Genomic DNA, 8291 nt, shown 5'->3' with positions numbered 1-8291 from the left:
AAAAAAAGGCCTCCTAATCAGCGGCAGGACATCACATCATACGACTGGAGCGATACAATATTTCTGGGGAGGAACGCTTAAGTCACTGGACACAAAGCGTGTGTGGACACAGGAGCCATAGTCATCGTGGGAATCATCCCCGAACAAACTGGAACAATCCTGGCCATTGCCTCGCAGGAGGCAACCTTATTTGATTTTGTAAGTTTATGTAATTATAAGTGAATGCAATATATTTAGTGGTGCGAAAAGCATAAGAACTTTTTTTTAAGCAAGTAAGAATCCTTACGAACAAAGTGAATTTTGTTGGAAAAGACAATTATAATATTCACAATAGATTAGTTTATGTGACAAAAAATCAAATAGTAATTTTTATGAAATTACAATTTTTGTGAATTTTTTTTAAATAACATAGTTATAAAAAACAACTTAACGGATTATAAATAGGAAAAAATAAATAATTAAAGTGCGAATAACTTGACAATCAAAATGACTGAGGATAGCATACCGTCAGTTCTTAGACCCTCCATACTTACCACTGGCACTACAGCCAGCAGCAGCAGTGCTATGACAGGACTAGAAGAGACTATCTGCAGGATAGTCCGAACAGTTTTTCAGAGTGAGGGACAGAAACTAGTTAATGATATAGTGAATCCAAACCACGAATTTCTCAATTCGAGTGATGAGCCTGTAGTTCCTCAAGGAAGCACGGATTCCGACCGGATATGATCAAGAATGGACACCTACAATGGACGAATATGAGACCGCATTGAACTACGAAGATGATTTGCAGTTATCTCAGGATTATGAACAAACTCCAGCTGACTTTACGGACATAAATTTTTTAAAATGACGTGTTCTTCGTTACCGTACATAGAGTGCAGGACGAAGAACGGAGACATTCTTAAGATATTGCTAGACACTGGTTCTAGTAAAAATTATATCCAGCCACATCTGGTTCCAAAACGACTTCTTAACGAACAACCTTTCTTCGCAAACTCCATAGCCGGAAAAGTAGAAATCACCCACCACACTCTGGTAAATATTTTCGGGAAAAAAGATACGGATTTAATATTCTTTCTACTCCCAACATTGAGTTCTTTCCACGGAATCCTCGGTAACGACAGTCTTAAGGCGTTGGCCCAATGCAGGCTTGCTTTGCACGCCTTGCCTGCTTTAGTTTGCTTTGATTTACTTCAAAAACTCGTTTGGCCAAATGGCGGCTTGGAACGCTGTCAAAGCAACCAGCTGTGTAGGTAAGAAGCAGGGTTGTTGCGAATATTCGCAACCGCGGAACTTCCGCATAAATTTTAACATTCGCATTCGCTTTCGTTATTCGCAATAATCAATGCGGATCTTTTACGAATGCGAATATTGTGCAAGTGCACTGATAAAACGTATATCTGGCAAACATAAAATTGTAGCCAACACTTTTTGCCTGTGGAGATGCTCTTAGAAAAGTGTAATTTTTTTTTCTCATAAAACTTAGTATGCTCCGTGTTCCCTTTTATTAGTCTTTCGGCTCAGAAACAAAAACATTTATTTTAATTTTGTGTAAATTGTCAAAATTAGCACGCATCGCAATAAAGATGAAATGATATGTACTAAATAAGTTGACAGCCAGCTCACAAATTAAATAAGAATTAATTCAAGGTGAATTTTATATCTATTGAGCAGTAGACTTGGCATGCAATATATCGTTAGTATAGTATGGAAAGGGCTTAACTACCTAAAAATCCAAAATTCACTTTTTGATTGATTATGATGCATTTCATCGAATCATAAGTCCCCACATCAAAAAATATATCCCAGCACATTGAGCGCATGGAATGGAACAACAAAACGGTTTTGATGGCTTGTGGTACCGACAGCAGTGAGTAATTAATTGTGACTGCCTGCAACTAGGAAAAGCCGAGCTCAACTAACTAATAAAAAGAAAACTATATACAAGCTAATCAATACTGGCCGTGATTCCAATAATTCAAATTATTATAAAAATCGGGGTAACTTTTTAACAAAATAACAGGATTTTAAACTAATTCTGCTGGCAGCCACGACTTTCAAAACAGAATTTTCTTCGAAATTTTCATCCCTAGAAAATAACAATTTATTTGCCATATCCACCTATTCACAACGTCGCTATAAGCACACATTTTTCAAACCAGTCACAGAAGACAGGATTAAAAATGAATTACAAAAACTAAAATCGAAAAACGCTGATGACGTAACAGGTTCTCCAAATTCTGAAACAAACAAAAGAATTGGTTTTCCAAATTTGAACAGAACGGTGTTTAAACAACGATCTTGCCATGATACTAGATTGTGAAGATGAAAGTCAGGAGGACACATCCGACACTTGCAGCCCCGATGCAATTGTCTAAAAGGAATTATTGCACCGCAATAAAAAAGAAATATAACTGAAAGTCTTCTCAACTGGTGCAGCGTCAATCGAAAAAAATTTACAATTTTGTCTAGTTTCTTGCTTTTCATGTTTGTCGCCTCGAGCGAGTAGTTACTTAGTGCACAGGCTTGATTTACGACCGTTTAGGAAACAGGCTGTAATCGGAAAAGGCAGCGAAATTACTTTCTTGAATACAATGCTCCAATTTCTTAATCTAAGTACTAAATAAAAGAACCACTATTAAAAATTACTAACTTTTCCATTTTTTATTTACCTAAATCACCTAATGCACTCACCAAAATTATTTCTTAAAAATATTCGACATCCGCATTTGCATCCGCGGATGTCTAAAATTCCACATTCGCAACATTCCTAGTAAAAAGTCAAGGTCTGTTCACTTACACTAAGAATAATTTCCCCACAAACTTCCAGAAAATTAAAAAAAGATACAAAACAATATTTTCAGATTTATTTTTAAATTAATGCAAATTAATTTTTGCATTTCAAAGGAATGATAATAATTATACATACATATATAACTATATATATTACATTTATTAAAAACAACAAACCCAAAAAAATTCGATTTTTCAAGAGACGACTGACCAGTAGTTTTACATCATAAATGTCGCTAGCTTTGTGTAAAAACTTGCTAAGTCTACATTTTATGAAACCTCATATTTTGATATAGGAAGCAAGAGAAATTAAGGATTAAGGTACTTGTTTAATTTTTTTTTCTCGTTTGTATTCAATAAGAGACAAATTTTCTAAATCAAAAAGAGGCCCCAAATATCCAAAAAGGCCAAAATAATGCGAAATCTTTTAAGAATGAATCCTATTGATTCGTATGGAGTTTTGCTTTGCTTTAAACACGCAAAATCTTGTATTCAAAGTTCCAGTAAAATCTAAAAAAATGGACTTAGCAACTTTTTACTTTAAGCCAGCGACATGTTAAATATAGATATGGAAACATAAAATCTTTTTTATTGTACTTTGAATTACTTATATTATACATACATATTTTTTTTAATTACGTTAGCAAATTTTTGTTCATAAAAGCAGCAGTTTATTTGAATTTATTTAGAACGGGAACATACCTTTTTGTCAAAAGCCTACAAGACGCTTTCAAATAAAACATTTGTTTATTTGAAACTTTGAGGCGCTTAAAGCAAAGCTGCCATTTGTCCACCCTTCATACGTTTTAGTATACCCCAAATAACTTTTGACGGTTCTCAAAGCGAAGCAAGCAAAGCAAGCCTGCATTGGGCCAGTACCTTTAGAGATTTGTCTGCCATAATAAATATCCATGACAACACACTCAAAATTGGCAACAGTACAGTTATCAAAATTAAACAGAAATTCTCAGCGGACGTTAATAAAATTTACATTAGGACAGAACACATGACATTGCACCAGAAGAAGGACATTAACTAACGCAAAGCTCACTTATACAACCACTGTGGTGGGAGAAATTAAGACTATTTCAGACAGCCCTATTTATTCCAAATATTATCCGTACCCTTCGTGACTCAAGAGATTGAAACCCTACTAAGAGATGGAATAAGTAGACCATCAAGGTCAACATATAACTCACTCACTGTGTAGAAAACTAACTAAACAAAAAACTAGATGCCTCTGCACAGAAAAAATACAGAATAGTTATTGACTACCGAAAATTGAACGCAGTGACATTAGCGGACAAGTACCCAATACCTGAAATTAACGAAATAATTTCCCAACCAGGAAGTAGCCAAATTTTTCTCTGTCCTAGATCTGAAAAGTGGCTTACATCAAATTCCCTTAAAGGAATGTGACATGGAAAATACGGCTTTTTCAGTTAACAATGGGAAGTATGAGTTTACGAGACTCCCATTCGGCTTGAAAAATGCCCCAGGCATTTTTCAGTGCGCCCTTGGCGACATACTCAGGGACCACATTGGAAAAATCTGTTATGCCTATATAGACGACTTAATTGTGCTTGGTAAGGACGAACGTAGCCATTTAGAGAACTTAGAAACTATCTTCCGAACTCTTGAAAATGCTCGAATGAAAGTACAACTGGATAAGTGCGACTTTTTCAAGGACGAAGTAGAATTCCTTGGCGTCATCATATCACGCAAGGGTATTAAGACAAATCCTGACAAAGTAAAAGCTATCCAAGAAGTCCCCTATCCAAAAACACTGAAAGATCTGAGATCATTTCTTGGATTATCAGGTTATTATAGACGTTTTATCCGTGATTACGCTAAATTAGCAAAGCCACTGACTTCCCTGCTCAGAAGAGAAAACGGACGAGTTTCAAAAACTGCCTCAAGCAAAAAGCTAATCACACTGAATGAAAATGCAAAACAGGCCTTCCACCAAATTAAAAATTCATTAGTATCAGAAGAAGTTATATTCACATACCCCGATTTTAAGAGAGAATTTCACCTAACTACTGATGCATCGAACTATGCTCTAGGTGCTGTTTTAGAGCAAGCAGGTAAACCTACCATACCATATCATATCAAGATCCTTATCAAAGACAGAAGAAAGTTACGCCGCAAATAAAAAAGAAATGCTGGCGATAATTTGGGCAATGAACACGTTAAGGAATTACACTGACCACCAACCCCTTACATTCGCTTTAAGCAATAAAAACCATAATGCAAAAATGAAAAGGTGAAAATGCATTTTGGAAGAATATAACTACGAGCTCAAGTATAAACCTGGTAAAACTAACGTAGTTGCAGACGCCCTTTCTAGACCCCCAAAATCTGACATAAACACCCTAACGCTCTGCACATATTCTCATACCTGCTACAGAAGCTCCAATTAACGCCTTTAAGAACCAATTATTTATACTAATTGGAAATCAAAACAACTACACTTTTGATCTCCCTTTCCCCAGTTATCACAGACATATTCATGCCCATGATACAATAATTTTTAGAAGGTAGTTTCACTTCAAAATTTTTGACATAAACCGTGTCTGTGACAAACACGCAATGTGGCCACTGCTACGATATAGAACTTGGGGATTATCGCTTGTTATTTTAGATATTTTTTAACAGAACATGTAAAGATTTATATGTTTCATAACTGATCACTTAATTTTTAATATAAATATACGTATTTTATACATACATTTTTGCCACTGCTAATCACATGAATAAAAATCATAAAAATGAAAATATAACAGCAATATTTCTTGTTTATAATGGATTAGATCCATCGCACACCACGGACTTTATCGGCCGCCAATTTAGATGTGCTCGCTAGTTTTTCCATTGCACCACAACTTATTAGTCAGAGCGATTAAGCTGGTATAACGTGCGCACCTCCATACATCTTCATGTACATATTTCAAGCGAGCCCTATCATTTAAATAGGCGGCCGATAAAGTCTGTGACGTGTGGTGGCTCTTATAGCTGTGTCCTTACATCTACTCCGTGTGTTGCAATATCCACGAAAGCAGCAGTTAATTTTTTATGAAGAAAATTATTACAAAATATTCGAAAATTTCTCTACTTATATGTTTGGCTTTTCTTTGTTTTATTTTTCCAACGTCAAAAGCTGGTTTTGTTTTTTTTTGAAAAAGTTGGTACAACAAAAAATACGAAACACGTTTTCTGTCAGATAGCTAACATGGCGGATAAAAAGAAGAAGGGAAACTACCTTCTAAAAATTATTGTATCATGTTCATGCCTATTACGATATTCGACGGATGCCATCCGCGCGGATCTAATCTGATTCTCACTGTCATAACAAGCGAGAGTGAAGTATTAGATTCGTGCGAATGGCTTCCCTCGGATACCGTAATAGGCATGACTATAACTAAAAGTGACTACTCCACACAGGACTTAATTGATATTTTTAAACAACGTTTGGATCCAGCTCTTCCTAATGGGCTCTACACAACAGAAAATATTATGGGTAGAATACAAGAATTTTATCCATTACATTTCAGAAACATAAAAATCCGCTTTACACAAAACTTATTTGAAGACATCACAAACGAAACCGAGCAAGAAGAAATAATAACACTATGCGACAGTCAAAATCGGGATGGGATGAAACCAACGGGAAATGTTATATCGGTCAAAAACAAGTTATACGTGGCCCGGCGTTTCGCTGGGTCACGTCTAGGAATCGAGATATATCGATTTGAAGTTAGTAACTATCATATAGGGGAAATTGTCACCTTTGGTGGTCTTTTTTTCACTAGATTGTGAATAAAAGCGAAACGCGTCCATCGATTTACATGATCTATGTCTCATTTTGCTTAAAGGTTATGGGACTTTGCGTGAAAGTAATACGACTTGCCTTTTTTTCCGTTTTGGATTTTTTATGTATTTAAAAAATAAAAAAATTTAATATTTTAGGCAAAAAATATTTTTTTTCTTCATACATTTATTTTTACCGGCAAAACTGTTGATTATATAGAAAAACGTTATATGAACAGATTAAAGGAATTAAAATTTTTAATTTTTTTAAATTTGTTTGAGCAAAATCGGACTAGTGGTTCTCGAGTTATGTCAAACAAAGACCACCAAAGGTGACAATTTCCCCTATATGATAGTTACTAACTTCAAATCGATATATCTCGATTCCTAGACGTGACCCAGCGAAAGGCCGGGACACGTATAACTTCTTTTTTACCGATATAACTTTCCCCGGTAGTTTGAACCCTTCCCGATCACTGACCCCTACCATTTGTCTCACAGTGTAATAAGAGAACATCAACGAGCTCATAGAAATAGCCGCGAAAATAAAACTTAAATTCTTAAAAAATACTATTTTCCTAGCATGTACTCCAAAATAGAGAAAAAGGTCAAGGAATGTTCAACTTGCCTTCAGCAAAAATACGATAGGCATCCCCCAAAACCAGGAATCCAAGCCACTCCAATTCCACAAAACCCTGGAGAAATCGTTCACATTGACATTTACTCCACAGAGAAAAGGTTTATTCTCACTTCTGTCGACAAATATTCTAAATACGCACAAGCCAAAATAATACCATCCAGGGCAGTAGACCCCAATACACGAGCTAATGATTGCTTTTGGAATTCCTAAACTTGTAGTAATCGATAATGAGAAATCACTGAACTCCTCTTCAATTTCGTCGTTATTAAAGGATCAAATGAATATCGAAGTATATGTCACACCCCCTTACGCTAGCACGACAAACGGACAAGTGGAGAGATTTCACTCCACGCTTTCTGAAATTATGAGACGTTTAAAGTCCGATAACAATAGTCTCACTTTTGAAGAGTTACTTTTCAAATCTGTCAAAGAATACAACTCAACAATTCATTCCACTACTAAGAAAACCCCGCTAGAAACATTCTTCGGTACCAGAGTTACCACAGACCCCAAGAGTTAGAAAGACATAGACAACAAAATGTAGCCTTACTTACAAGGAAGCAAGTAAAGGACCTAGATTATCACAATAAAAACAGACAAAAAACGAAAGATTACTCTGTAGGTGAGGAAATATTCGTTAAAATCAATAATCGATTGGGCTCTAAGCTATCATCGAGATATAAAAAGGAAATAGTCGCAGAGAATAACAGGACTACAGTCAAAACTCAATCAGGTCGAATCGTTCACAAAGGTGACATCAGAAGTTAGTCTCACCATTTAAGGCATACTTGGTTAACCAAGCCTCATAACAAGAAAACAAATGAAAAAAAACAAATATCTCAATTGAATTTCTTCACACTAATTTAAATTCACATCCATCGAATTAAACTAATTGCAAGAATTTAAATTGAAGGAAATTATAATAAATTAAATTAATTTGAATAAATTAAAATTAAATCAAATTTTAATATAAATAAATCCTGCTGAAGTCTAGAAAAAAAAAGTCTGATGAGGAGATGTGGTGATCTCCGAAATAGTGCTATAACTT

Source organism: Rhagoletis pomonella, unplaced genomic scaffold (assembly GCF_013731165.1).
Source record: "Rhagoletis pomonella isolate Grant_MI unplaced genomic scaffold, Rhpom_1.0 Rhpom_scaffold_00001, whole genome shotgun sequence".
Taxonomy (NCBI): Eukaryota; Metazoa; Arthropoda; class Insecta; order Diptera; family Tephritidae; genus Rhagoletis; species Rhagoletis pomonella.
This window is presented reverse-complemented; position numbering follows the sequence as displayed.